Raw genomic sequence first — 16335 nt, 5'->3', positions numbered from 1 at the left:
ACCTGTGGTCTGCGAACATCTGGTTTAAAATAATCGCACATCTGAGTTGCGAAAATTAATGCACATGCTCATCTTTGCATTATTTCGTCCGTAACACAAGTGGTGCATATTGTGTAAGATTAGTCAAACGGACACAACATGCAACATTTCAGCTCCGTTCCACAGTAAATGGGGAGTTGCAATCATACTAACATTTTGTTTGTGGCTCTTGACCTCTTGGTTTAAAAAAGGATCATCTTAGGATAATAAAATCTCAACGCGAAAACATTTTAGACCTTTGGACTGAATTGCTTAGGGGAAGTGCAATACAGTCTGAGTGAAAACTTTAAGGCCAGTTTTTTTTTTTTTGAGAAATTGGATGTATTTTAAACTGGGGATCAAAAACATCATTCTAGTGATAATTATTAACCCAAAATATGTTCAAGTAAAAAGTACTAGTACAATTAAAAGAGAAAAAACTCATTTGTAAGAATTTCGATATCAGAAAATAATACTGTTTAATATTTGAGCTTGAGTAAAATCTTTAAGGCCAACATAGAATAAAGCATTGGAAAAAGAATACAAACGTTTAGAAGCTTGTTCTGGAACCATTTCTACGAATTACGTCAAATATTCTTTTCATGGATTGAACTAGTTCTGGACAAAGCTCGGGTTCTGTTTTATACTATTCATCTTCGATTGTAGATTTCAGCTCTATTGATAAAATAAAAGGACTATCATTTCATAAATTCTTCTTGATCAGTCACCCTATAAGTTCTAGATTGGGTTCAAGTCTGGAGACTTAGCTGGCTATTTCAAAATTTCAACAATGTTAACTTTCAATTATATAATTGTTTTGTACTGTAATTCAAATAGATAGGTGCATTGTCTTGCTAATATTTACAATTTTTCGCAGAAATAAATTCAGCATTTAGTAAAAGGTGACTTGTGAGGACATTTTTATGTACTGGTGAATTCATTTTACTTGAAACGAACGCATCAGAGCCCACGCTATTGTAAGCAAAGCACTCCCTAGTCCTGACGGAGTCTCCTAATTGTCCTTAAAAGTATTTCTTTTCTTTTCGTAAATCATGCCAATCGTGCTTCCATCCATCTAGTTCATCCGAATTTCGTATCTTTTCGTCAGAAAATTTCTTTTGTATCAATCCATTGGTTATCAGACGCCATGACTTCTTGGCTCAAGTTTAGACTCTCACTTTGTGCCTATTCAGTAACTGAGGCTTAGCCAATTTTTCTGCATTAGTAAAACTTAAACACCTTCTGATTGATTTACATATCGTTTTTTTTTTCTTTACATATATTTAAGCATCTCGTCTGAATAAGTTTTCTGATTGAGTGTGTTGTAAATTTGCAAACTCTTCTTTCATCGCGCGAAGATAAAGCTTCAGGCCTTCCCTCGGTGATTTTACCCATAATTGTCTTTCAATTGAAAAAAATGTTGACTACAGTCTTCGATCTCCCTATTTTTTTCACAACAGTACGGCTACTCATTCCCGCTGAAGACGAAACTTCAATCTGCCCCCTTTCATAATGATCTAACTTCTTACCTCTCGTTATCTTCGCACCGAGCACCAAAACTTCGAAGAAATTAATGACAAAACTACAAGTTGAAGGGTATCCATAATATTGTTAACTGCGGTGGTATTTATTCCAGTATACAGGGTTTGATTCAAAAGTTTCAAGGCTGATGTCAGAAGTTGAAATTAATCGGACATTTAAGTACAGCGTACTGAAATTCTTCAAAATATGCTCCTTCAGCATCAACACAGCGTTGCCAGCGCGTCCTCCGTTGTTCGCAGCCCTTCTGGGAGTCCTCGGGTGACATGCTGTCAATGACAGTCTCGTGCAAGGACTCTCCTACTGGAAGCGTCGACAGAGTCGAATCGCTTCGCTTTTAGGCCTGTCTTGATTCGAGGGAAGAGGGAAAAGTTCCTTTGAAGCCAAGTCGGGGTTCGTCGGGTCGCAAGGGTGGCTGCGACAGTGCTGTCACTTTGAACTTGACCAAAACTTCGTCGGCTGCGACGATGGGTGAGCGGGTGCATGGTCGTGGTGGAGAATCCAATCGTCGCTGATCGCGGCCGCCGGGCGGACTCGATCCCTCAAGTGGCGAAGCACTCCTGCGTATAAATCACCTGCTGCTCCATTTTCGTTTCTCCCACATTTCGACAGAGGTCCATGACACGCACTCACGCAGCAAGCGATGCACACTCTCCAGTGTTCCGAAGACACAACTGCCGCAGCTTCCGTTCGTTCAACTGCACCCCCCACTATTTCCAGTCAGCCCTATCCGGGCAGTCCGTGCCAGTCCACGCGCTCTCCCCTTCTCGAAAAAAAACCAGTCTTGAAACTTCTGAATTATACCCTGTATGTACATTTAATTTTTAAAAAGAAACATTGGGGGCTTTAAAGTTTTACTCAGGCTGAAATACTAACTTTGAATATACCACTGTTTTTCTGGTAATTGGATACTTTTCAAATCCTGTATGTTGCGTTAGTTCTTCCCAGTGAATATTAATAATTAATAATACAATAAATTAAAATGTTTTTTTTTACCCTTTTCTCCATTTCTTTACTGACCATAAAGTTTTTACTCTTGCTGTACTCATTGTAAGGGCACTAAAACTCCTTCCTTTTTGTTCCACTTTCCTTTGTAAAGCAGCATTCTGAACAGTTTCATCAAAAATAATCGAAACTGTCTATTAAACTTGAACGCTGCAATGAAACTGGCGTTGACCTCTTTGGAGCCAAATGTTGAAAAACTTTCGAATGATAATGCAAGATTAAAAAGTCATTGAAATGAAAATTTGGCCATGGTGTGAACATTTTAAGCTTATAAATACTGGTGACTGTTTCAATTTAAACTAACTCACATTTTCATTTTGTAATTTCAATCAAACTTATAAATTATTATGGATTTTTTATATTATTCTTTGTTTGGGAAGCATGACAGTTAGTTTGGATCAAAACTGGATTTAAACAATTAAATTTTAATTTTAACCTTATAATATTTAAAGATGTACTGTCCGTTCTCGAAAGCAAAGACTACCACTCAGGAAGGATTCCATTTCAAAAAGGGGCGATAGGTTGAGGATGGGCACTTGCTGTCTTTGAAAACACTTTGTTTTGAACCTTTTACTTCCGAGTTTCCCTACCTATTTTGATAAAATCACAGCAGACCTGACACATGCGCAAATTGGCGCTAAGTCTCGGCTTAGGAAAACGAACAGTAGTTAAATTTATTAAAAGAAACTTTTAGATTCATCTTATTTCACTTAACATAAATGTTGTGAAAATATTATTTCTATCGTATGTGGTCTATTTAAAATTTGTAAGGTACCATATGGTGTTCAGAAGCAAAAAGGTTGAGAATCACTGGTGTAAATTATACTTTTAAAACATGCACTATCTTGCTAACTATTTTTTCAATTATATTAAAATTCGTCGAAAATCAATTGGAATTTTGACTTACCTTTTTAATGGTGTTTTTCGAAAAATTGATTCTACTTTTGTGTTTTTATTTATAGCTTTCATCTATTTTTTTCTTTGCTTTTTTTATATTCGTACGAGAAAGCTGGTTAAAGACCGTGCAACCGCTGATCAACTGTAGAATCATCAATTAAGATTAATTACAAGTCATACATTACTCTGTAGTTGAAGAAAACAAAATAAAACTCTACCCGCATTTCAAAGTCTGAGAAGGGTGGGGGGACGATAAGCATCGATTTGAAACATTTGCGAGAGCTAAATTAATCATCTTTGCAAGCTTCAAACAAGAATATGAAATGGAAAAAAAAAACTTGAACTTCAAAGAGTCTTTTTCATTTTTTTTTTTTTTTTCAATAAGCAAAAATGATCATTAAAAATGTTACTTTTTTTTTCCTTTTTAGTTTGCTTAGAAAATGAATCATACTAGAAAGAAACGATTAAAGTAAGTAATTACAATAACAAAGTTGCTCTATTAAAAGTTGAAAAAAGAAAGTACTTTATGAAGGATTAAAATGAGAATCTGAATAATTTCTGAAACATAAATAACAAAGCTACTGCGCTGTGAGTGTAATTATTGCGCAATTTGTTTGCTTTAGCGTTAAGTTACACGCATTATTTTTGTATTATACTAGAAAAATAGGGGAATGACGCTCAGTAGGTAATCCCGGTATTAATATCTCTGAATAGAATTAAATTAAAACCTCACAATTGCTACCGACATACAGCTAACATCACTATAAATTTATAAATTTATAATATTTCCATGACCTCAAGTATTTAGTTAACAGTTGTTTTATTATATCATTCTACAAGATCTAACTTGCCTGTAAGTGAACATTCTTATTTTCAAATGTTACTTTAATCTCATCAAAAACAACCCTGTTGTAAAAATTTCATCGCCAAGAAAATCTTTAACTTTTCCGCACAAAAAAGAAATCCTGCATCCTTAACCCAAAAACCCTCAGCCATAAAAAGTTATGATATCTAGTTTGCCCGCCAAGTATCTGCCAAACTATCATCCTCCCTCTTCTCCTTTTTCATCACAGCTACTTCCATTAGAACCTCTTCCCACCTTCAACTCCTCAGAAATATGGATAGATCTTTTAAATTGTTTATCTTGTTTGGCGGGAAGCTTTTTGCTCACCAAGCAACCACTTCACTTTGAAAATCTTCCCGCCAAACAAGATAAACAATTAAAAAGAGCTATCCATATTTCTGAGGAGATGAAGGTGGGAGGAGGTTCTAATGGAAGTAGCTTTGATGAAAAAGGAGAAGAGGGAGGATGATAGTTTGGCAGGTACTTGGCGGGCAAACTAGATATCATAACTTTTTATGGCTAAGGGTTTTCGGGTTAAGGATGCAGGTTTTCTTTTTTGTGCGGAAAAGTTAAAGATTTTCTTGGCGGGGAAATTTTTACAACAGGGTTGTTTTTGATGAGATATCACATCTTTTTGCATTGATATTATTACTTTGTCTGTATTTTTAGAATTGAGAACTTCCAGTCAGAAAATTTTCAATTGAAACAACGCTGTTTTGTGTTTTTAAGGAACAATAATGGGTAGCCTAATTTTACGTCAAGTTATTTTCTGACTATTAAGATTCTATGTTCATTTTGCGAGAATTGAGCGGTTTAAATTTTATTGCAATCCTTGTATCCTCTCTGTTGCAAAGAAAACTTCTTGGATAATAAAATACTATATTTTAAATTATATTGTTTTCGAGTATTTTACAACTTCGCAATAAATTCTATTACAGTTTCTTTATTTGACAGATTATTCAACATTTTCATAAAGGTTTCTTTAAATGTTTTACAGCTTGAGGGCTATTTTAATCTAGCTTTTCACTTTTTGTTTAATTACATTTTTTCTTAAATCGTGGATTGTTTTACGTTTTATGGGATAATTTTAATTGTTTGTTGATTTATCTTTTTCTTGATAGAAGTATTTGTCTTGTTTAATACCTAGTTTTGTTTTAAAGTTAATTTAAAAAACGAAATAATGCATGTTATCACCAAGCAAAAAAAAAAACCTAAGCCATAAATTATTTTAAATTTGAATGTGTCAGATGATATATACAACTTTACTCGATGTCAAATCGCGGATATCCCAAATTTGCCATAGCGAATGCGCATGTTGCGCGCGGACCAAGCTCTTTAAAAGTCTTGCTTAAATTGCAAAAAAATTTTCAGCTGACAAATTACTGCAAAGCACGGATATCCACACACGTATTTCATATATTTTCAATTCATTATGTGTTGTTTGTGAAAAATCCATTAATTTAGAAAATAAGCAAACCAATAAAAAAGTGTATTTTTCGCTTTCAATTAAAAAGTTATATGTATTCATATGCGTACAGTTTCATATAATTTGTCACGTAAAATATTGTAATGGTTTAACCCCAGTTTCTCGTCGACATTTAAAATTTCTTCGCTCCATAAATATATCAAAACTGAGAAACAGGGGGGAGGAAATTTCGTATCGGCCAAACTTTGGGGGGGGGGGAGGACAGCATTCTAATCTCATTCATTAATTTGTTTCTCTGCTTACGTATAAAGAAACAACATAGAATCTGAAAACAGAAAGCCCAATGAGCTAAGTCTGCGCGCATGCGCAGTCGCTGTGGCAAATTTGTGATATCCGCGATTTAACATCTAGTTGCAACTGTTGGATATGTTTTAGTCTTGATTGAATTTCATTTCCTAAGACAGCTTTGGAATGACTGTTATATCTGTTCTAACCTTGCAATTGCAGTCCGAGATAAACAAACCCTATGAGCTAAGAGTAAGTACATAAGAATTTAGGGAAAATTAGTGATTTTCAAACTTCAATTACTCCGGCCCATGATGTCCCTTGGGGTTGAATTTTTGTATATGTACTCAATGGCCCCCCAAGAATATGTATACAAAAAATCATTACCGTAGCCCCCCCCCAGGGGGCTGTGATAGAACCACGGGAATGTACAATTTGGGGGGTAAAAACGAGGGGGGAAGGGGAGGGAATCAAATGGCACAAAAGGCACATCAGTAGGGCACAAGGAATGTCTGTGCGAAATTTCAGCTTGATTCCTTTTTTCGTCTGGGCTGTAGCCCTGTCAAAGAAAGCGAAAACTTTTTTGAACAGCGATTTTATAACTTTAATACCTCCTCCCCCTGATGGTCCAGGGGATTGTATTTTGGTTTACGGCGTCAGGGGCCACTAGAGATTGAGTGTACCAAAAATCCACTCCGGGAATCTTCATGGGGCTGAGATATAAAGGAGTGAAAAACCCAAAAAACCACAACTTGTTCTGTCGTGTAATCCTGTTCTTGGTTTTCTTTCGTCTTTGGCGGTGGATTTGCTTCTGTTGGCTGCTGACGTTTGGTTTCCTTGGCGGGGCGGGACGCTCCAGCGTCCCGTGATCATTACGGCTTTGAAATATATGGGTCTTTCATCGCAGAACGGTTATTTTGTCCCGCACCTGACGCTTCATATATTTACTTCATTAAAAATAATAATTTAAAAGGGTAATGAACATATTTTTTTCCTTAAGAAATCGCAGACGTATGTGTGACTTCTTGAGCAAAATTTTGCCATTACCTTTAAAAATTATTTCTTTTTATGAACTATAGGAACCGTCACGTGCGAGACAAAATGACCGTTTTCAGTGGAATTCTTTTTCAAAATTTTTAATTGTTATTTCTCAACAAACGAAACATATTTCTTTTACGTTGGAACTTAAGCTTTCAAAACTTACGTTTTGTTTCATCATTGATATATTAATAGATCAAAAATATTAAGTAATGCATACATTAAACAATAAGAGGTTGACTTTGAATGTCCCGCAGTGCAAATAAATTGAATTTTAAGTAAGAAAGTTATTTAATAAAAATAATACTGACTCAGGAGTATCTTTGTATGAAATGCAAAGATTAAGAGAAATGTGTTTACTTCTGCTTACATAAAATATTAATATTTACATGTATAATTAAATATTGGTGAAAATGTCGAGTCAGATTGTCCCGCACGTGACAGTGGAATGGCCTATACACGTTTAGCTGTGTGTTTAATGCCTCTATTTACTTTTAGTGCTTTTTCTTTCGTCATTTATTGACATGGCGATGAAGGGTAATGGCACTCATTTAGAGCATATGACACCCGCTTTCGGTGATTGAAACCAGCTCACATTGAGGAGTCTCAGCTGTCTGATGATAATGATGTTGATCCAGAAGTTTTGCTTCCAATCAAATAGAATATATAAACAGAAACTTCAATCTTGAGAAGAAATCAGGATAGACAACATAACGTTATTTCACTGTACTCAATATGTGGTTACAATCACAATATGTAGAAAAAAGTTGCATAAAACCTCGTTGTACTGTTTAAACACATATGTAAGGGTGTGAAAAGTTCGCCCAACAGTATATGAGGCAGTGAGAAGCGAAGGGATTGAGTTGACATTTTCAAGTTTTGAGTAAAACTTCGAAAAAACATATTGCTTTTTTGTGTAAAATATGACCAGTTATTCATGTTTTCCCATAAGGGAGCGGCATTCCCTGACTTTCGACGAAAATCATATTTTTATCCTGTATAAACCATAAGTAAGAACAATTATTAGTTTCAAACAAAATAAAAGTGTCTTCGATAAAACGGCGGACATTGCGCAATGCTTTTATAGCATCTGCATAAGAACTACAGGCTGCTTCAAGGTTTTTCGTCATTAGCGGTCCCGATAAGCTTTAAAATGAGGGGGGAATTTCTTCAAGAAATAAGAAACATCTCGTATACCGACAGAAATAATCCACAGAAATCTAATATATAAAAATCTCCTGTCACGGTGTTAGTTATTGAACTCCTTCGAAACGGCTCGACCGATTTGTATGAAATTTTTTATATGTGTATTTGGTAGGTATGAGAATCGGACGTCTAATATATAAAAATCTCCTGTCACGGTGTTTGTTATTGAACTCCTTCGAAACGGCTCGACCAATTTGTTTGAAATTTTTTATGTGTATTTGGTAGGTATGAGAACTGGACATAAAGTATATTTTATTTAAGTAAATAGGAAGTCCCTTTTCATAATTGCTTTCGTGACGCTCCAACAAAATTTTAGAAACTCTCAATCATTTAAAATTTTATTTATTGCGATCTTCTATTTATAACAAATAAAATGTTTGAAATTAATTTAAGCAAGCCTTTTACAACGGTTTTCAGCTTCTCTCTTTGTTTGCTTTGCAGATATCTTTTGATAATTGGGAAACTCGCAATTAAAAAATGGAAAGGAAGGGTAGGAGGGTGAAATTTTGGAAATATAGGATATTGGGCTTAGTTAAATGCCTGGCAGAAGTGCTGGTAGTCAAGACGGGACAAGGTGGTTTTTTTTTTTTTTTTTTTTTTTTTTGCACCAGGTGGAACTATACAAAACATTTCTAATTCCGCTAATTCTCGCCGAAATACGATGTAATAATGGCATTGCATTGGCCAATGCATCATTTGGCATTACAGCTTGCAACAAATTTATTGGAGGAAGGCAGAACAGTTCATTCAGCATTTAAGTTACTTCTGAAAATTCTAAAAATGGAAAGGTGGGCGTAGGAGGGTGAAATTTTAGGAATATAGGACATTGCTGTTGCTAATTAAACGCCTGGCAGCAGTGCTGGTAGTCAAGGTGAGACAAGGTGTTTTTTTTTTTTTGGTGTACCAGGTGGAATTAGCAAAACATTTCTAATTTCGCTAATTCTCGCCAAAATACGATTTAATAAGGGCATCACATTGGCCAATGCATCATTTGGCATGATGCATTGGCAGAAATAGTTTATACGGCAGAACAACGTTTGCTTGTAATATATACGATAAGATGTTAAAGAGAATTTTTTTTTGTGTTAGAAAATTTATACAATTTGTTATTGCAGGATGCTTGAACTGTTATGGCTTAGATGCTAGCACGTGTTCATTATTTAACTGAACGGTTAAAATACAAAATCAGTTGAACTAAGCTTCCTTTTTAAGCGTAGCTTTTCGAATGTAGTAAAATGTGACTGGCTATTTGTTTTTTGCCGAAAGAAGAAAAAAAAAGATATTTTTCCCATTGAGTTGTTAAATGTTTTACTTCGTATTCTAATAAATATGCATAGGTTAGCTAAATGATAAGCGTAATTTCAATTCGGGGCAATAATTTTTTTATTTGTACAAAGGGGCAAAAACTCATTAGAAGAATCTACATTTTAGTATACGATTTTTTTTTTCTGAACAAAAAATAATTCCATTGTAGTCTGAAATTTTAAACCTGATACTTATATTTTCGCTTACATTGTGCTTTAGTTTTCTGACCGGTGCCAAAGCTTTAAAAACAAAACAAAAAAAGCCTTACAATTAAGAATCAATATAGCTACAGGGTGCATCAAATTTTCGTTACAGCAAGGAGCGCTTACATCTCATTTATTGAATTGCCTCACTTGTGTTATTAATATTGTAGTTTAAGTTTTCCTGTAATGCGTCCTTTTTGTCTAATTTTTCGATGCAGATCGTCCGGGCTAGGCCCCAACACTCTTTCTTCTGGTTACCGGTCGAACGTTCTGCCGATCGAGCCATTCAGCTCTGTCGGCTACAGCGCAAGTTAAACTTGTAAATTTAACCAAAAACCTTAGTCTGGTGTTTTAAAACATGTTCTTTTGATAGAAAAAAAATTATTAGACCGTGGGTCTATTTTTCGTCATTAGTCTGCACTATAAGCTTTAAAATGAGGGGTAAGTCTAAGAAATCGATCAAGAAATGAGAAAGATTCCGCGTTGCGACAAAAAACAGGCTACAGAAATAATACATTAGGATTGATGGATAGCATTTAAAATGTTTCTTGTAGTGTTCTATAATTAAAATAGTTAAGATAAACACACGAGTAGTGGCCAGTGCTTCAGAGTGCTTTTGTAGTGGCTACTTCAAGGTTTATGTTAGAAAAAATACGATTCCAGGTTTCCCAATGGATTCAAACTTACAGGAGGTATTATATTCTTTGGTAATTCCTCATGCACGTCTGATGCACTTTTGAATCCATTGGGCGACCTGGAATCCTATTTTTTCATATAAAAACCTTGAAGTGGAAACCACTGAAGCACTGGCCACTACAAGTGTGTTTACTTTATATATTGCTCATTTTTTTCTTCGTTCTTTTTTACGTCATCATGATATTCAAAACGAAATATCATGATTAATTGTTGGTTCAAACAGTATAATTTAAATTAAATTATTTCATATACTACATAATTTAACCGAAATCCTCAGTCCGGTGTTTTAAAACAGCATTTTTTGACAATAAAAGAAACAATTTCCAGACCGTGGGTCTTTTTTTCGTCACTAGCCTGCACGATAGCTTTAAAATGAGGTGTAAATCAAAGAAATCGATCAAGAATTGAGGAAGATCTAGCGTAGGAACAAAAAACAGGCCACAGAAATAATATATAGGGATTATTATGACTGTACATTGTTTTTGAAGCTTAATGTATGTAGCAGATGAATCCAAAATGAAAAACATCGTTGTGTACCGTCATCTTTTCCTGCGATTTGATAACCTAAAACAGTAGATTGTAGCTTAACAAGGACATGGTTCCCGTTAATGAAACTCCGGAGTATCGAGTGGAGGATATGATCCTGTGCTGAATACGCTGCACATATATGCGCAAAGTGTGCGCAGGAGTAATTTTTTTAAAAAAAAAACAGAAAACGACGATTTATCAGTGCCCCGAATGTGAAGATTGATCTGTCTCCTTTCCATTGAAGTAAACGTGAAATTTACAAAATGTAGTTTAATATCTATGCTAATATTATAAAGAAAGAGGGTGGATTTTTGTGTGTTTATATATTCGAGGTAATCTCTGGAACCATTGTAGCTATTTGAAAAATTCTTTCACTATATGAAAGGTGCATTCATACTGAGTGACATAGGCTATAAATTATGCATATATGTATTTATACTTATTTTTTAAACTAATAGTTTGTCTTCGATACCAGTTTAGGCTTCGTACTGATCTATTGTTATATATGTAAATACAACCGCTGATTGTCTCGCACTTGCATTGATAGACTAGTTGAAGATTCCCTATGAACTGAATGTTAAGGAATAGAAACAAGTAAAAAAAAATAGCGATGAGGTTCTAAGAACTGCCAAAACCTATATATGTTTTCGAGGCTGCAGAGGATAAGGTATATAGCATTGCAGCCTTGGACATCGTGAAATATTTAGACTCGCAGAATGTTATTGTATTCAAATGAATTAAAACTGGGTTTCGCTTCGAGTAAATTAATTTTTGAATTCAAATAGTGCAGATAGATGATATTAATCCGTAATTCTAAAAGCTGTAATTTTGAATGCATTTTGGGCTACCCTTTGAGGTTTTTTATCTATACTAATATTATAAAGAGAGAGGATATATTCTGTATGTTTATACGTTCAGGACAAGATTAATACGCGATTACAACCTACTGATTGAGTACGTTCCCAATCAAGCAATTAAATTAGTAATCGATCAGCCACGCAAGATACCAGAACGCAAATTAATGTTTATCTACATACCAGGTGGAACTGAAAAAAGTTTAATAAATTTAACGAAAATCAACAGGCAGACTGAGGATGTATTTGTAGTTATTATTACTATTATTATTATTTATTTATTTTTTTTGGAAAACTTAATTACGGCAATTTTTCTTAGTGGTGAAAAAACTGACCATTCCAGGTTTAAACTACTTTAAATGGCTCTCTTCAGAAAGACTCCGTAAGTTTCATAAGAAAAAAAATGGTTAATTTGGATAGCGTCTTCAAAAGGTCTGCCGCATAATGTATTACGGATGTTCAATGAACCACTGTTTGTATATAGAAGACGTGGATTCCATACGAACTAAAAGATTAAGACAACATTGAGAGAGGTGATATCTTCGCATTTGCCCCCCCCCCCCCCCGGTGACTCTTACCAAACTATTCCTGTGGTTCCCTTGATGAATGCGTGCAGGTATACTTTAAACTTGTTTAAAGTCGTCTCCTTTTAGGAACTCTGTATGATCTTTGCATCTTAAGAATACTTTTAAGAGCCAGTATTCATTATATTGAAATTAAAGTTGGTATTCCAATAATTTCGTTACGAAACTTTAATTTATCTTAAGTACGCAATGGAACTGGACCCCAAGTAAAAACAATATGGACTAATATGATTTACTGTATTATTCTTACTGGACCAGCAGCAGGTCACTCAGGAATATTTCTCGAAATCCCATGGTCCTGGGACATTTCCAAACCTAATATAAAAATTGCAATTTCGAATGAAAATTTCTTAAGCCATCAACATCATCAAAAGTGAAGGTCATACGTACAACGTTACATATGGGAAGATTATATTGTTCACGGGGAAGTAAAGGTCGGTCTCTCTGGATTAGGAAATGAAGTGAATCAATTTCTTTCAAAACCTCATAAAAACGAAACAAAAAGCGTATGCACGAGTATACCGTGATAACATGTATAACATGATATTTTAAAACAAAAAAATCTGCAGAATATTTATTTAAGACAGATAATTTTTTTTCAACCCGAACAAGTTCGGGACGGGCCCCTAGTAATATATAACATGATTGGTGTTGAAACATTTCGTCACTAATACCATCAAGAAAGTCACAACATTAACAATATATACTTGTTAATGCTGTAACTGAAACTGTTCATAGTGTAAACTGAATGTATCGGAATGTAACGTTCCATCACATTCCTTAAAGGATAATAAAAGAGAGCATTACGGTATTAAACATATATTTTCCTGTAAAACCATGAGTTTCATTCTTAAAGCGTCATATATTTAAGTCGGTTTTAAACTCTTCTCTCAGAACATGCTCATTAATTATAAATAAAAGCAAGGGACGAAACGCAACTTTCGGATATAGGAAACCTTTCGCTGTAAAACTCTGCTAATTTGTTTCAGTGTTACAACAAATGAATTCAATTCCTTATAAAATCTCTTCTCAAGGCGGAAGCTAAGCAGTTTTCAAACTCAAAATTTAACTATGATCAGTTTGGAAGTAAATTACGTTGAGTATCGGAGCATTTTGCTTCTAATCAAATCGTGTTTCACTTTAAATGCACGAAATGCGTTGTTATTTATTCCAAGACACTTTCTCATGCATCCAAATGAACTTTATCAGTGTAATGACTTAATTTCTATACATTAAGGGCTGGGATAAGTTTAATGGCTGAAACAAGTACAGAAAGAAATAGATTCCTTAGAATTTCCATGGTTGTTAAAATTTTCTCTGCAATGTCCTATCCAAAAATCCCAGTAGAGATAAATTAAAAGTAAGTTGATTTTGAAGGAGAACTCTAAGCGCAAATATAGACAAAGGGAAAGAACAGATTAGTTATATCCAATTTATGAGCCGTAGAGAGCAAAAGTGGGATAGGTCAATAAAACAAGATTTTGAGTAATTGAATAGTTTAGTATAATGCAGCTCTGGTTAGTTGAGCTGTGACCTTGACTATGTTTACCTGTTTTAGGGGAGTTTAGTAAAAAGTAGACGAGTTATTGGCTCGGATTTTAGTTGGAATATTTCTTAAAAACTACTAAGAAAGTTTCTCAACTCAACTTAGCGCCAATTACCCCTCCATTTTCTCCGAAACAGGGGTAAACATTGTCAGAGTCGGACCTCAACTTCTCAGAGCCTCACAATATTCACTTTTGAATGATTGTTTTGTTTTATGATTACTGTCTATCAGAATATGGTTGAACCTAAATTTTCACCACTTTAACAAAAAGTAGAATAAGTTTTAAAATAGTTTATGATGGTCTAAATGCAAGTTATAAAAAAATTGACTCACGCATCTTTTCCTCTCAACAGCTAGTAGCTTAGCTGCACTTAGTTGCTTCTTGTAAAGTGATGTAAGTCAATAAAACAATATTTTGAGTAATTGAGTGGTTTCGTTGCAACTTATCCGTTTATACGATTACTGCCTAAGGGGCAGTTCACACTACGTCCGTCCCGTTCATCCCGTTTTCTTCCACCCGAAACAGGTTTTCTTTGCTGGTTGCCATGACAGCAAGCCATCTTGGACGGGACCGGTTTCAATCAGAAGAGCCTTGATATCTGACGGCCGTCAAAAGTAAAACAGCATTTCATTGGTTTCCGCCAAGCAGCGCGCTCTTCTCTTTGGCGGGTGAATTCAGCCACGTGATTGATGTACGGAGACCGTATGTGAATGCTACTCTGTTTTCGTCGGTAGTTCGTCACGTCAAAAAACGGGAACGGGATGGACGGGACGGACGGCCGTAGAGTAAACAGACCTTAAGGGTCATTCCATGTCAAGTGATCCAAAGTTTTTTCCCTCACCTTTTTGTATTTCTTTGAAATTTGGCTCATCAATTGTACCCTTCGACTTAATCAAAAGTCCAAATTTGGGGATTTTTATCTCTTATTTTTTTTTTTTTTTTTTTTTAAATTTATGAGACTGATTTTTCGAAAAACCTTCTTTTTTTTCATGAATACTTGAACATAAAATGGACGATAACTCAGCACCAAATATAGATAGAAAGATTTGGTAGAAAGCATTTTAAACTACAATTGTTGCTGCTTAATAAGATTTTCAACATGACTAATTTTTTAAAAAAAAATATTTTTAAAAAATGAAATTTTAATTTTAATTTCTCAGAAAACGTATAATGATTTTTTTTTAAAATTCTCAAAAACGTGTGTGTATTTTATCTTTATTTTTGCAAAGCTTCAAATTGGGATCTCAATGGGATCATATTTTTATAAATTTTTAAATAAAATTTGACTTATGAAATAATGACATTTTTCAGATTCTAACGGGTTATATATGGGGTTCTCTTACTGGGGATGGTCTAGTAAGTAGTAATTGATCATGACTATACTTGAAATGAGCTGACATGAATTTTTAGCTTGGTACTCCCCCCACCCCTCCACCACACAACTACTTTTTATCTTTTTTTTTTATTTATTTATTTTTTTTTTTTTTAACATTTAGGACCATTTTATTACTGAAATCATTAGCTTAAATCTCAAACTACCAGAGACTATAGTACGAATAGACTTTTTGTCTTAATTAAATCTGTGGGACATGTTATTTTTCTCAGCCTCTTGAAAGGCCGATTCCCCCAATTTTTCGGAAGTAATTCCAAAAACTTCTTCTTTAGTTTCAAAATATGATTCACTTATCATATTCCTATTTCGGAGGGCTTATTTCCTAAATTTTTTATAAGTGACTAAGGTAACAACAAACCGGTTTTTATCTTCCATGCGACTGTTTAAAGTTGCTTTCAGGACTCTATATTGTCGGCAGACTTCGTTAAGGTCCATGCCACCATTTCTAGGAGCTACTGTAGCACTTACATACTCTCACTTTCACTGGCCACAATTTACTAATTTTTGCATTTTTTGGAACAACAAAAGCATTTGAAACTGTATCATTATGTTTTAAATTTTTAATCAATTTTATAAAGAAAAATTGCCTTGAAATTATAATAAAATATAAGAGTTTTCATGAATAACAGACATCATTTTTTTCATTGTCATATTTATTTTAAAACAATCGAGCAATTTTCAAAGGTAATTGAGTTGAAGTTACAGCAATATTTGAGATTTTCCATGAATGAAAAACTTTGTCAGGTGGTCCATTCATGGAAACACCTAGTGGTGCAATGATAGCAACTGCGTCATTTTGAATATTCTTATAGGTGTTACTGCTGTGACAAATCATGATGAAACATGAAGTATAGGGAATTGTACTTGAAAAGGCACTCTTTTAAGTCAATATTCACGTTTAGATGATCAGTGATATTCAAAGCATGTTATAACTAAATGAAAATCTCAATAATTAGTAAGATAATGG

This window comes from Uloborus diversus, chromosome 3 (assembly GCF_026930045.1).
Source record: "Uloborus diversus isolate 005 chromosome 3, Udiv.v.3.1, whole genome shotgun sequence".
Lineage (NCBI taxonomy): Eukaryota > Metazoa > Arthropoda > Arachnida > Araneae > Uloboridae > Uloborus > Uloborus diversus.
The sequence above is the reverse complement of the archived record's forward strand: the minus strand, read 5'-3'. Positions refer to the sequence as shown.